Here is a 15,889-nt window from a genome sequence, read left to right as displayed (position 1 = left end):
GAACAATTCGAGAGTTTTTTTTTGATGTGTTTAATGCTTTTTTTTCTTTCTTTTTTAACAAAATGGTATTTTTAGGAATTAATATATTATTTTGTGTTTTTTTTATATAAAATATACTTATGGTTATATTTAATTAAAGTGTAGAAGTAAATATGTTGGAGTTTATTATAACGTATTGGATGTACTGGGTTTAGGTGAAAATTGTTAAGATGTATTAAAAAAAAGTTTTGCTAATGTGACAGTATATTGAGTGTATTGGTTCCATCCATTGGGGGTGCTCTTAGTATAAAAGCGTTTGTAATGCCTTTTTGTAATATACATATGCTTTATTCTTAATATTATTGGGCAAGCAATATACAAAATTTAAGACTCGAATATCTAGTGAATTTATATCCATGTTTATCTATTAACCCTTATAAAGGGTATTGGTTTTAAGAAATTAAGCAACTTTTTCATTTCCATAATACCCTTCTTACTTCTATTGTTTTTTACACCTCCTCAAGTATCTACCGTAAGTACCCTTGTCAAAAATTTAAACCCACAAAACACACAACATCCTTCTCCTTCGCATTCTTCGATCACCACCACCGCCTTCATTTTATATTGTCCTCATCTTCTAGCCGCTGCAACACGCGGGTAATATGCTCGTATTATCATAACAGATCGAGGTAACTTTATACCATCACTTATCAATATCTTTATATATAATAATAAGGAATTGTCTTCTAAAACTATTTTTAGAAAAAGTATTATGTGGCCGTCTATATTTTTTTTCAAAAAAGTTTTATTTTATTTATGATGTTATATGTCATATTTAATATTATAATATATTTAAAGATAAATAACTAGCTTACTAAATGTTTATTTTAAATTCTTACTTTTTGATTATGAATTTCTTTTTTATGTTTTGTTAATGCAATAAATACTCATACATATATATTATGTTAACCAACTTAATATCTCCAAACCAAGTTATGATATATCAATTACAAAAACTACATATAATCTTTTAACCTTTTTTATTTTAAAGTTTTAGTTAGTGCCGGGATTAAATCCGAGATTATTAGCTATTCAATACAATAAGTGATCTGAATAAAAACGACTGATTGATTGATTAATTATATAGTCTAACGATTAGGTTGGAATAAAATTCACTATATATGTACTACTTGACTAAACATCGAATTATGATAATTAAGTTCAACCAGATGATAGAATTTGATTTTTGCTTATATATTTTCAGTTGAACTCTTTAGAATAACAATTATGTAAGTTTTCAGATGTAACTTTATTTCTTGAATCATATGAGATGACGTGTGTTTTTATATTGTTATATGCTAAAAAGAATGATGATATAGGAGGTGATAAGTTATAGAGTGTGATAGTCAAATGCCTTAGTCGTCCAGACTCCACCCTTAGATTTAAAAATGACATTTCTAACGAAAGAGCATGAAATTTTAAGAACACTCATATAATTTTTATAATTTATCGACGTACGGTTTTTGAGATAAATGATTTTGAGTGAATTAGTGAAACAAAATAATTTATAGAGAAGAAAAAAAAATAAGTGGTTGACATTTAAGGAGGGGGAATAAAATGAGTGGTTGAAATTTCTCCTAAGGGTATTATGAATAAGTGATACGGATAGTAAAGATAATTGTCTTATATACAAGAGTAAAGATAAATGAAGGGAAACCTATACTTCAATCTTATATTCTCTTAATATATAATATAAGACAGTTGAACTACTGACTTATTAACCAATCAAATCGTTCAATTTAATCAAATTGATTTTTGCTTATGTCATCATTTAATTTAATTATAAATTAAAAATCCTTATAATCATTATCCAAATATATCATTATATTAGTATATGTAGAAAAAATCTCATTAATTTACACTTTTTTGTTTTCCATCAATAATTTACATTTATTAATCCTGAATACTTAATTTATATTTATTTTTAGCCAGCAACTTGAGAAGATTTTTATAATTAATTTGAAAATTTTTCAACATATGAAATATTGTCTACAAAAATTTATTTCAAAAGATGAAATACAATATATGTGTTTAATGTTCTATAAGTGTATTATTTTAATTTTGTTTGTACAAGATCAAAAAAATTATTTCAAAAATTATTTCAACTTATTTATGTTATGAGCTTGCATCATGATCAAAGACATATACTTGAATTTCAAGTACAAGATCACAAGTATGTTTATATTTTAATTATTAACTATCATTCTTAAAACTATCATTCACAACAATATCACATTATAAGTACAACTGATTTAAAAAATAATTTATAATAGAGGAATTATTGTAGCATGTGCCTTGTGGAATGACTACGACAAACAATTACATCAATATGTTTCGGTTAATAATGACAGTGAGGAACCTGTGCTTATTGTACATAACTTGCAAAGTATAACACTTGAAACTGTATATCTTCAAAATTATAAGCTTTTACTAGCACGGTACCCGCACGATGCGGCGGAAGTCATGGCGGCGACGGTGTGATGGCTGGACGACGGTTGGTGATGGAGCGACGTTGAGTTGTGTATATAATTGACGTAAATGGTTAATGAACATATTTTTAAAACATAAAGGATTGATAGTGTAATTTAATCATTAAGGTTAAGGAGGTAGTGAATGTGAAAGTATTTTAAGGGGTGCCAAGTGAAAATATTAGATATTTTTAACATTACCAAAAATAAAAAGGGCTATTTTTTTTATAATATAGTATATAGATAACTTAAATGTATCAAAGATCTAATAATAATAATAATATAGTAAGCTCTGGACACTAGTTGTTATTATTACCGTATGATCGTCGATGATCACTAAAGTTTTCTATAATTGGTTGTATCATTCAATTATCAAAAATCTTCCTACTAACTTATAGCCCGCCCATGCAGTTAACCAAACCCACCCACCTCCTCGATCTGTTATTTCTTTGTTTAATTTTCCTATTAATTAATCCGATGCTTTTAAGTAGTATCGATTCTGCTTGAATTTAATTATGATTGATTGATAAAAAAAGAAATATAAACATCGATCTCATAATAAATTAATTAATCATGTGTTCATTTTTCGACCGTTTTGAAAAAGATATCATTGATGAATTAGCTAGATCTGCTAATGCCCAGCAAATCCCATTTAAAGAGATAAAATCAGCTACCAACAACTTCGCTCGTGAAAATTTCCTCGGGCAAGGCTCCTTTGGAAAGGTGTACGAGGGAAAACTCCTCTTGCAATCCGAAGAAAAGCCGATCTATATTCTAGTACGGGATTTCGAGTTGACACCGGATGCTTGGATAGGGATGGCGATGTTATACTTGCTCAAACATGAAAATATCGTCTCCATCTTATATTTTACCCGGAATGCCGCTGAACAACAAAGAATACTCTTGATATTCAAGTCAGCGGCCCATAGAAGTCTGTCCACTCATCTATCAGGTGCAACCCGACTCACATGGACGCAAAGACTGAGCATATGTCTTGGCGTTGGCCAAGCACTGAAATACATGCATAACTTTGACTTTGTGCGGCCCGGCTATTATGTCTTACATGGCAACGTCAGGAGCTCGGAAATTGCACTAGATGAGGGGTGGCAGCCCAAGTTGGCTGGTTTTGAAATTTCCATGGTAGCCGAAAGAAATACTCTTCACGTTACTAGTAAATATAAGGGCAGCTTACAATACAAGGACCCATCATATGAAAAAACCGGAGCGTTGACTGCCAAGTCAGATGTGTTCTCCTTTGGAGTTGTTTTATTTGAAGTCTTGTTTTGGAGGAAAGCAGCGGCATCTACTCCAAGCGAGCAAGCCGATGATCATTGGAATTTTGCTGAGTTCGCCAGATCCCATTGGAAGAACAAGACGCTGGATGATGTGATAGATCCCGGTATGCGGAAACATATGGACTCGGAATCAGTTGAAATCTTCTCAAATGTAGCATATGCTTGCTTGACGGAGCAACGAGAAGATCGCCCGAATATGGATCAGGTTGTCCGGGAACTTGAGCTATCCTTGGAACTTCAGAAGAACTACGTAAGATCGTCATTTGACTTGCCATTCGTTAATTTCTACCTTTAATTAATTTCATCTTTTTAATTGATTGATCATCACAAACTACCTATATAATACATCAGTATAGTAAAGTATTTATCTAACTTTTAAGTGTTTTTGAATTCATATTAGGAACGCTCAATGGTTTCAGGGCACTTGCAGGTAATCTATTAATTATTCTTATTTTCATTAAAGCTAGAAGTGGATTGTACGTAGTAACCAGGAATGGGAATCCATTTAAAATCCAACCTTTTAGGTGGGTTTGAAATATTCTTATTATCTTTGATATCCAATTATAAAATCCAACCATTTAAACAAGGGACATGATCTTCGTACCACCAATTTTGATAGTTATATCATAACGTACAAGTTTTACAGTTGACTGTACAAGTCGGTAATGCACAGTTGTATATCTATCAAAACAAGTGGTACTAGTATCATTTCCCTTTAAACAAAGGCATGGCAAAATGGGTGGGCCGGGCGAGTTTGGGTAACGGGTCAAAATGGGTGCAGGTCCAAACGGGTCATTTCAGGAATGCAAGTCAAATAGGTGCAGCTCAAAGTGGGTTGCGAGTCGGGTGCTGGTCAACCCGCAGTTTTTTCTTTTTCTACAAAGCCTCATTTCTCAAAATCAAAATTAAGTATTTGTCTCAATGTCATCATCCTTTTTCTTCCATATTATTGCTATCAGAGAAGGTTGTGAATCTTGACTACAAAATGGTACAAAACTTCAAAATGTAAGTAAGCTTTATGAATGTTTAAAGTAAATAGAATCAAATAATTCATATATACGTAGTGAGAGAGTAGTGTTTGAGCGTACAAGTGGTAAAATGTATGTGTCTAGAGTAAATGGTATTGCCATATCGATATCATCCGCTCCATGAGAACTGAAAAGAATAAGTACTACTAGTTTTCTATTAAGCCTGTTAAGTTATAAAAATCCTGGCAATCCATACTCATATTAGAGTGTTGGCAATGTACACATTATAAGTGCGGTATGGGTGTGGTGCCACACAGGAACAGCGCCGCCGACACCTTTTTTTGCAGTCTTTTGAGGTGGCAAGACGCTTATTTCCCAGTGACACTATTTTGCAGGGGAAAATTTTTGAGCATTTGAGGATTCCGCTGAAGGAAATACTATCAGCCACAGAGAGATTTCATTCAAAATACAAAATTGGCGCAGGTGGTTTTGCTACAGTGTATAAAGCCGAACTTGAGCATTTTAAAAGTAAAAATTCTTTAACAACAGATGGGGGAGATGACGACAGTGACATGCACAAGATATCTGGCAATGTAGCAATAAAACTCATCTCTAGTACAACAAATGACTTTGGAGAAAAAGGGTTCATTGCAGAAGTTCAAATGCTTAGCAAATGTATGCATCCAAACATAGTATCTCTGCTTGGCTTTTGCGATGAAGGACCTCAGAAGATCCTTATCTACGAGTATGTTTCTAATGGAAGCCTTGATGCTTATTTGGAGCGCTCTTATAAAATGACTAATCTTACTTGGGGCCGCCGTATACAAATCTGCCTTGATGTCGCTCATGGATTGGATTATATGCATTCTGGGTTTGGCGACACTGAAATAATAATACACCGTGATATAAAGAGCGCTAACATTTTACTAGATGATAACTTAAGGGCGAAGATTGCTGACTTTGGGCTCTCGAGATTAAACACTATAAATTCAAAAAGTAGCACCATCCACACCATTAACCTTGCAGGAACTGAATTATACTTGGATCCAGAACATATGAAGACAGGTAAGTTAAAAACAGCATCAGATATCTACTCTTTTGGGGTAGTTTTATTTGAAGTTTTATGCGGGACGTTAGCACATGATAAAATGTACAATACCGTTAACGAGAAGGGGCTTCCATCTGTAGCACGCCGTCTCTTCAAGGAGGGAGAATCAAAGGCGATTGTTGATCCTAGTATAAAGGAAACAGATGGAAGTGTTTTTTCGCAAGGTAAAGTTGCCGATCAACGTTCTTTGGACACATTTCTAAAGACCGCTAATCAATGTTTGGCGGAAACTCAAGATGAGCGTCCAACAATTAAAGAGGTCATCAAAGAACTTGAGAAAGCGTTAAACTTTCAAGTAAGTTATCATCGTTTTCAGAATTAGCTCCCTTTTCCATTCTTTATCGCTTATAAACTTGTCGTTTGCCCATCCGGCCATCCAATTTCGTGTATATATAAGGAAAGTGTAGACTTCAATAGTTCAATTATATGTTATTGTATTTGAAAACAGGACATACAAAATGCTTACAAAGTATTACTAGCTATTTGATATAAAACTCCTTTTGTTTTTTGGTTATCTTAAAGTAATTAACTTGTTTTTGGTCCAAAAAGCCCATGGTTCTAACCAACTGTTAATGTAATTGTCAATTTATTTATGATTTATGAAGTTGATGATCGAGTGTCATGATTAACAGAAAAACAACCAGGACAATCTCCAAGTTTTGCTTGAAGACATAAATTTGGCCACACAAAGCTTCAGCGATTGCAATTGCATTGGAGAAGGACAATTTTGGAAGCTATATAAAGGAGAAGTTCCACAAGCTATTTCTAATGCTAAGGGATGTACGGCCATCGTTGCAAAGCGATGGAACAAGGCTGGTGGAGGACATCAGCTATTTTTTAGAGAGCTTGAATTTGTTTTCAAGAATAAGCATGAGAACGTCACTCACCTGGTCGGGTATTGTACTGAAATGGAAGAAAAAATCATTGTTTATGAGCATTCGTCCAAAGGAAATCTTGACAAGTATTTGAAAGACGTAAGTCTTACGTGGATCGAACGCCTCAAGATATGCGTCGATGTTGCAAGAGGATTGGAATTTCTTCACAGTTGTGGTGGACCGGAAGAGACTGTGATGATGCGCGGAGACATCAAAAGTGGTTGCATTCTAATAGATGGTGACCGGAATGCTAAAGTTTCTAATTTGGTGCTTATTTCATTAGACCAATCTAAGTTGGAGTTGTCTGCAACCTCATTTGGACAAAATACGACGAGATCTGATACATATTCATTAGGTGTGCTCTTAGTTGAGGTGTTGTCCGGGAAATTGGAGTCCGAAGATCCATCTAACCCTTTAAGCCTTGAGGCTAGTTACGGGTGGTCTAAAGGAGAAGGAATTAATGAGATGGTGTTTGAGGGTATAAAGGACCAAATCGATCCTTATTCGTTGACTTCATTCACAGACACTGTCACTACGTGCTTTCTGCAAGAAAAGCCAAATCTTGGTGAACTGGTAGCAGGACTTACGAAAGCACTGGAATACCAAGTAAGTATTTACATATAGGGGCTTTCAGATACATCCAATATTTAAATAAGAACAGATCTTATCTTATATACATCCGATATATATATACTATATATATAGATTAGTCTTAAAATATAGAGTAACACTTCGATAAAAATAATCTTAAAATAAGAACGGCGAAAACACTTAAAAACATCATTTTGAACTAAGAGTCCATAAAACTAACATAGTACAAAACTAATTATCATTATTTAGGTATTTAAAAACACATTGATCCGTCAAAATAAAAAAAAATCACGTTTTTGTTGGATGCATCATTTTGCTACATATGCATCCAACATGGATACACATAACAAAAAAACATGATTTTCTCGATTTTGACAGACCAGTGTGTTGTTAAACACTTAAATAATGATAATTAGTTTTGCACTATGTCAGTTTTATGGATTTTTAATGCATCAAAATGTAGTTTTTAAGTGTTCTCACCATGTTCCTTATATTAAGACTGTTCTTATATTCCGACGACGATGACCACCGCCACCACGACTTACACATGTGTAAGTTACGACTTACACATGTATAAGTTGTATAATTTAACTTATACATGTAAGTTACAATTTACACATGGTCCTAATAATCATAATTTAAGAATGGTCCTAAAATAACTTAACTTTTTTATATTTTTAAATCTTAATATTATGAATATCATCTCATTCTACACAGGCCTACGTTCTTATCTTTGCCTATTTTACTCATATATAAGTATTATGAATATCTTTACACAATGCGGCAACATTTGTGGCGGCGGTATGGTATAGTCGGCATCGAGTAGTGTTTAGTAACTGATATAAAACAATTGATGTAAGGTTAATTAATGGAAATATTTTAAAAGATAAAAGACTAATAATATAATATAATTATTAAGGATATTTTAGACATTTTTTCATGTAACTTTCAATACATGAATTATTCTTTTTATAAAATAATATAAATAAATCAGGTATTCGATGGGATTTTCAATCCGATGAACAAAAAAGATATCTCCAAAAAAAGGAAAGAAAATTATGTTATTTATCTTATAACTAAAAGAAAAGGTTATTGGTACATTAAGGGGAGGCCTAGGGTGTACAAACTCGATTCCCGATGGAAACATAATTTTAGAGGAGACATAAATTTTCAAATTTTTTTTATATATTATATATAAAAAATGTATAATATGTTGTGTTATAATATTAAAATATATTTGATTACATTTTTATTAATGTCTTAAATGTAAATAAATAACTATTATGGTATGTAATTTTAAAATTATGATCCTATTATACATATATAATTTATTGTTATAATGCTAGTTGTCATTTATAAAAAAAATTGGTTTGTATATTTGAATTCGATAGAAGTTAAGGGCATTTTTTTTCTTGGCTCAGCCAAGATAAATGATCTTTTTAGGTCTAAAACTCATTCTTAATTATTCTAGAGGTTTCTTTTTTTTTTATAGATATTTTTTTATTTGCTTATTAATTAATTACATAATTATATTTAAAACTATATCATAAATCTATATCTATATCTATCATAATAATTTTTTTTTAATTTTAAAGATATATAATATCCTTAAAACTCTCCAACAAATTATCATATATATAACCTAAATTTTTATTAATCATTCTCATTAATATTATTCACCTCCCTCTTATATTTAATAATCGAATGAAGTTCAATAAATTTCTCAAAAAAAAAAAACAACATACAGTTTGTTTTATATTACTTTAATTTTATTTTGGTATTTTGTTTGTATTTATTTATTATCTAATATTGAATTGTTATGTTATTGTTATTTTTCATCCCTTTTAATTTAGTTTGTTGTCAATTATAGCTTGATTATGACTTTTTATTCTACTATAATAGGGTTTATCTTTTAAATTTGATTTGTTCATGTTTTGTTATTTTTCACCTATTTTGTTATTTATTATTTTGATATATACTTTTGCTATATATATTTTGAAAATATCCGTTCATTGGATAGGCCTAGACTAGTTTAATATAAAGTAAATATCGAAATTAATGTGGAAGGTTTAGTAGACAATTGGAGGTTTGGGGATTCGAAATTTGTTAAAAATAGTCTTAACAAGGTTTAATAACTATTGCTTAACGTTGTGCCTTCTGTAATGGTTAAATTGATGGGTTTTCCCTCCTCTGTAATCCCTGACTTTGTGGATCGGTTGTTAGTGACTGTCTGCCCGACTAAAAGTAACAGCTAGCCATCCCGTGACACAAAATTTTTATTACAATGATTTTCGGTTCAAAAAATTGGTTTTATTTGAACCATATATAGATATAACCACTACAAATAATTTCTCAATATAGTTATACACACAAAAACGTGACAAACTTTTATAATTTGTATATACTAACTAAAAGTGTGTATCATGAGTCATATAACGAGATTTCATAAATAAATAAATTTTTGCGTGGATAAGTTAATTACTTAATTGAGTTTCATGATCACAGAAACACATTGAGGTATGCACAAAAGTTTCATTTTCAGACGTAAAGTTAGCAAGTGATAAGTGCATTCAAGAAGGAAGATATTGGAAACTATATGAGGCACAAATTCCTCATGGTAATGGATGGATCACCGTTTACGCGAAGTGCTGGGATAACAAGTCTCGTGCAGCACATGATATATTTTTCACAGAGGCTAGGATTCTTTCGAAGTCTAGGAGCAAGCATGTCGTTGCTCTTGTAGGCTACTGTAATGATATGAATAACAAAATCGTTTTTCTTGAACATATGTCTAATGGTAGTCCTCTTGATAAGCATTTGGATGATGCTAGTCTTAGTTGGAAGAAGCGTCTCAATATATGCATCGATGTTGCAAAAGGATCTCAACATCTTTACGAAAGTGTATTGGATAATAATCCAAGTGATATGAGGTATACAATCATCATCAAAAGTGGTATCATCCTGATAGATGGTTATTGGAAGGCTCGAATTGCCAATTTGGTGTATTCCCATGCGTGTTTTGGAGTGTATATTGATACGTATGCACTTGGTGTGGTTTTGTTGGAAATGTTGTGTGGTAGATTGGAATGGCCAGAGGGATGTGAAGATCAGTCTCGGTCTTTAGGCCCTTTGGCTAAACAATACTACAAAGAAAATAGAAACCTTGATGAATTGGTGTTTGAAGGTATAAAGGAGCAAATTGATCAAGAATCATTGATCGTATTCCAAAGGATTGCCATTCAATGCTTAGAAACTCATAAGCCAGACATAAGTTTTTTCTTTTCGAAAGGTGATCAGCCAGACATAAGTGAGGTGATAGACCAATTGAAGATGGCATTGGAATTACAAGTAGGTGGTTTCCTACTTATCTTTTTCTTTTTATTTTTCGAGCTTTCAGTCGGTATACGAAATCTTGGAAACCTAATGGTGAAGCCTTGCACGTATCCTCGACAACAAGATATTGAATATGGGCCGTTACAAGTATTCGGAAGGAAAAACCCCAATGTTTGTCATCCTTAAGAATCGAACTCAAGACCTTAGGTAAAACCAGGTGTACCTCTGACCATTTACACTTACACATACCCTTTCTTAAAAAATATGGTGGTTGTATTTGTCATTAGTATGTGGGTTATAACGATGTGATGGATCGGATAAATGTAACTGTATTTTAATTTGAATTCCAAAGCTAACTGAATGTTGTCATGGTTGGCAGGAGAATTCAGACGCATGCCAACAACTTTATCTTGAAGAAATAATAGAGGGGACTCAAAACTTCAGTGATGACATATGTATTGGAGAAGGAAAGTACTGGAAGCTATATGAAGGAGATAAGTTTCCAGTTTCAGATTCTCTCGCTGATGGATACACAACATTTCTTGTGAAGCGGTGGGACAATAAGTCTCAAGAAGCACATTATGAATATTTGGCAGAGCGTAGTGTTCTTTTACGGTATAAGAACATCGATCACATTGTAGGTATTGAGGGCTGCTGTATTGAAAGGGATGAGAAAATCATTGTTTATGAGCATGGGGTTAATGGAAGTCTTGATAAGTATTTGAATGATGCTAGTTTTAGTTGGAGGAAACGCCTCACGTTATGCATGGATGTTGCATCGGTAGTGGAAGCATTTTATGACAATGGCTTTCATCACAAAGAGATCAAAAGTGATGGCATTCTAATAGATAGTGATTGGAAGGGTAAAGTTTCCAGTTTGGGATTGAGCCTCAACGACCTAACACGTAAACACCAATGGTTTGAAACTTACGAACCTTGTTGTACATTTATTGCTGTTTTTCTGGAGATACTGTATGGAAAATTGTACGAGGGAGAGGGATATAGGAGTTATTATGACTTTTTAATAAAAACAACGAACTTTTATGAGACACAAAGAAGTCTTGATGAGTTGGTGTTTGAGGGCATAAAGGAAAAGATTGCTCCAGAATCATTGGAAAAATTTATCTATATTCTCATTAGATGCTCATATTCGGGTCTCCCACCAGCCGAAGTGATATATAATCTCAAGTCAGCATAGACAGAACAAGTAAGCGTTTTCCTACTTATATAAGAATTTGGCAGTAAATCTGGTTTCATGGAAGATACTGATATAAGAGAATTAATTACTATTTACTATACCACATTTTTAAAATAGAGTAATGATATATATATATATGTGCTTATTTAATTTGAACAATATATCTAAACCATGCATTGCGTACTAAGGCCCATGCCAATGGCATGTTCGAGCCTCTTCGTGAAGTCCGTCGATGAAGGACTTCATTGGCATGGAGTAGTTCATGGCTTTTCCTTGGGCTCCTCTTCGATGGAACGAACACGGACGACGAGTTCGAGTGGGTCCAGCTTTTTTGTTTTTGTTTTATTTTTGTTTTATATTTTATTTGTTTTGTAGATATTATAATTGAGGAAGAGTGAGGAAGAGGTGAGAAAGAGGTGAGGTTGGTAATGAGTAAGGAAGAGGTGTTTTAGGAGAGAGAAAAACTGATGTAACAATGAGGAAGAGCACGGACTAGTTCGTCGGTTACTCTTGTTACAAATGAAAATCTCACGTGTCACGTGATGGTTAATGTAGTAATTGGTTTAATTAGTTATGATATGATATGTGTTAGAACTTATTTATAATTAAGTTCTTCTTTATTTAAAGTATAGCGTTTTCCTAGCAAGATACAATACAATATTTATATTTTTGAATTAGTTACTATGCTTACAGAGTGTCATGATTCATAGGAATACGTTGATGAAAGCCCACAAATTTCACTAGAAGACATAAGATTGGCAACGAATAATTTCAGTGATGAAAAGTGCATTGGCGAAGGAAGTTACTGGAAGCTATATCAAGGAGAATTTCCACATGCCAACAACACTAATGGATATACAACCGCGCTTGTGAAACGATGGGATGGCAAGTCAAGTGAAGGCCGTCAACATTTTTTTAGAGAGCTTAGAATTCCTTATGAATTTAAGACGAATGGTAATATTGTTGCTGTCGAAGGATATTGTGGTGAAAAGAGTGAAAAAATCATTGCTTTTGAGCATGCATATCACAGAAGTCTCGATAAACATTTGGATGACACTAGTCTAAGTTGGACGAAGCGCCTCAATATATGCATCAATGTAGCAAGTGTATTGGACTTGTTTCATAACACTCGAAACGAACTCCAATATAAGATACACGGAGACATTAAAAGTGGTAGCATTTTAATAGATGGTGATTGGAACGCTAAGGTCTCTAACTTTGAGGCTCTTGCATGGGATGATGAATCGGGTATGAATAAAGATATATATTCATTTGGTGTGGTTTTACTTGAGATTTTGTGTGGGAGATTGGCGTGGCAAGAGGGATGCGAAGATCACTCTGGGTCTTTAGGTCCTTTGGCTCAGAGACACTACAAGGAAAAAGGGAATCTTGATGAGTTGGTGTTTGAGGGTATAAAGGAACAGATTGCTCCAGAATCAATGATTGCATAGCAGGAGATCGCCGTGAATTGCCTATTAAGGCAGCCCCTTGCAAGAGAGATAGTAACACAACTTAAAAATGTATTGGAATTACAAGTAAGTGGTTTCATACTCTTCTAGCTAGCTACAATATATATAGTGAAATGAAATTTCTGAAATAAATTGCCGTAATTTTTCCCCCCTAAAATGATAGTTTTATTAATTGATTATCAAAAATATTACTCCGTACAATACACTAGAGGAATCAAACAGTCGAACATATTATGCAATAAACTAGTTTTTTCCCCACCGCCACCAATCCTGCCAATACAATGACTTCTCATAAACTCTCTCTGTTTCAGAATGACCAAATACACACTTCCTTTCAATCTTATAGTGTTGATCCATCTCACCCAAATAGATTGCTGCTTACAGCATAAATATATCCCCACAATCCTTAATTAGGCTTAGAAACCGGCCTCTTTCCTAGCAAAAATTGCCGTAGTTGTTAAATGTGTTATTCGATTATTTTGGATGCATAGGAGGATTATGAGAAGTGGAACTCCAAACTCCCTAAAGAGTATAAAGAATATATTCAGATGTTAAAAACTCCAGAGGTATACTCAACTGAAGTGAAGAAGGATTTATACAACATTCTCACCAAAGGAATTCTCCTTCAACATGATAGACTGGTAATACTTGCATCGATCCTACGTTATTTATTATATCTAATTGATTTATATTATACTTTTAAACAACTTTTGCACTCCTTATTCCTGAATAATGGGCGGTTTGTTAATTGTTTTCATATTTTGGTGTAAATTATTGCATTATTACAAAGACTTCCAATTGCAAACCGAGAAATCTAGTCATAATAATCTACATACATATTCTTATAAGATTAGTGATCTCTTCTTTTACTTGTTTTTCCTTTCTTTAAAAAAAAAAAAGATACATAAAAATATCTCTTGTAGTGAGGGTATGATGTTAACATCATATAGTTAGATGATATTCCCCTCACAAACCATAAAATTCTTAGGGGCTATTTAACATGTGTAAAAATTGATGTAAATGTATCACTTTAAAGTTACGATCATATAACATTTTCCTTTATCAAAATTGTATTTTATTTAGTAGAGTTTGATATCTTAAATGCTCGACAGCTTGTACACACATGTCGACAAAATCTTTTATAAATATTATATAGGAGTAGTATAAGTGTATTATATACTACCGGGAAAACCGATCATGTTAACCTAAAAAATCTTCTCAAAAAAATAAGATGGTGACATGAGATTTTAACTAAATTTCTTTCTTAATCTCATCCTTTAATTTTTCTACATGTCATATATAGCGTGACATAAAGTTAGTCCAAAATAAGTCGTAACAGAATTTACACAAGGTCGTTTCATCTGTTTGTTGTATAACAGTTTACTCTCGGTGTTGATGGAGAAAGAAACGAAATGATATCAGCAAGTACATTTTCATACAAAAATTGCCTATCACGCAAATGGAGATCAATTCCACAATCAAGGTCCGTCTTTGCCTTATCTTTCGCTTGTGTTTGTATATATGCATTGTTTATGGGTTTAGAGCTTACATTGTGAAGTAGATAGAGAAAGGGTATGATTCATGTCATTCCAACTTTAGATGAGAAGTAGAGGTTGTTACCTCTTTAGTATAAATTTAGGCTCAAAAAAAGAATAAAAGTTGCACTCAATATGTTGGTTGAAATAAGCAAATTCCAGCTAATTCACTAGTTTTAACTACTTCATAAATCACAAAATAACTTTTATATATAAATATATATTATAAAAGATTCATATAAAAACTATTTGAATTGAAAAAATTATGAGAAGCTTAATATATAAATATATATTTAGTTTTTTTTTTTTTTTTTTTTTTTTGCAGGTTTCAAAAAGTTGCGCAGATGTGGGACATTTCAAATTTGAATATCCAAATTAAGATAAAAACTCAAATTTTATCTCCAGGAATCAACTATGGGGTTCATCTAATCTTCAAGTTTTGTCGATCAAGAAAATCTCGAGCTGAAAGGGAGTATGTGAATCTAAGTTACAAAAGTGGGAAAGACAACTTACATGCATATTTCGCTACATGGAGGGATGATGAGTGGATGATGATTGAATTGTGTCGGTTCTCAAATGACAAGAAAGACGTTGACTTTGAGGCTATTCTAAAGAGCTTTTCACGATGCTATTGTGGAAGTAGCATCATCTATGTTGAAGGCCTCGAGTTTCGATCCATAGACAATGCAAGTTTAAATATTACTTTATATATATCCTTTCTAATTATTTTGTAGTTTCAGATATTGGAATTTTAATGTTCTACATTGTAAGTGTTTAACAAAGGTCTTACAAATTTTATGCAGGTTTATTTTGAAGAAGTTGAAAAGTCAACGGATATCCAACAAGTTTTGAAATCATGCTCAAACATTGATGAGGCACAACAATCTACGATTGAATGTCCGGAAATATCTAATATATCTATAAATGGCGAGGATGGTGATAAGGTATTTTTATTAATCCTTATAGTTAATGTTAATCTTTTGGAGAATTTGATCATACATTCTTTATGG

The sequence above is a fragment of the Erigeron canadensis genome, chromosome 9 (assembly GCF_010389155.1).
Source record: "Erigeron canadensis isolate Cc75 chromosome 9, C_canadensis_v1, whole genome shotgun sequence".
In the NCBI taxonomy this organism is placed as follows: domain Eukaryota; kingdom Viridiplantae; phylum Streptophyta; class Magnoliopsida; order Asterales; family Asteraceae; genus Erigeron; species Erigeron canadensis.
This window is presented reverse-complemented; position numbering follows the sequence as displayed.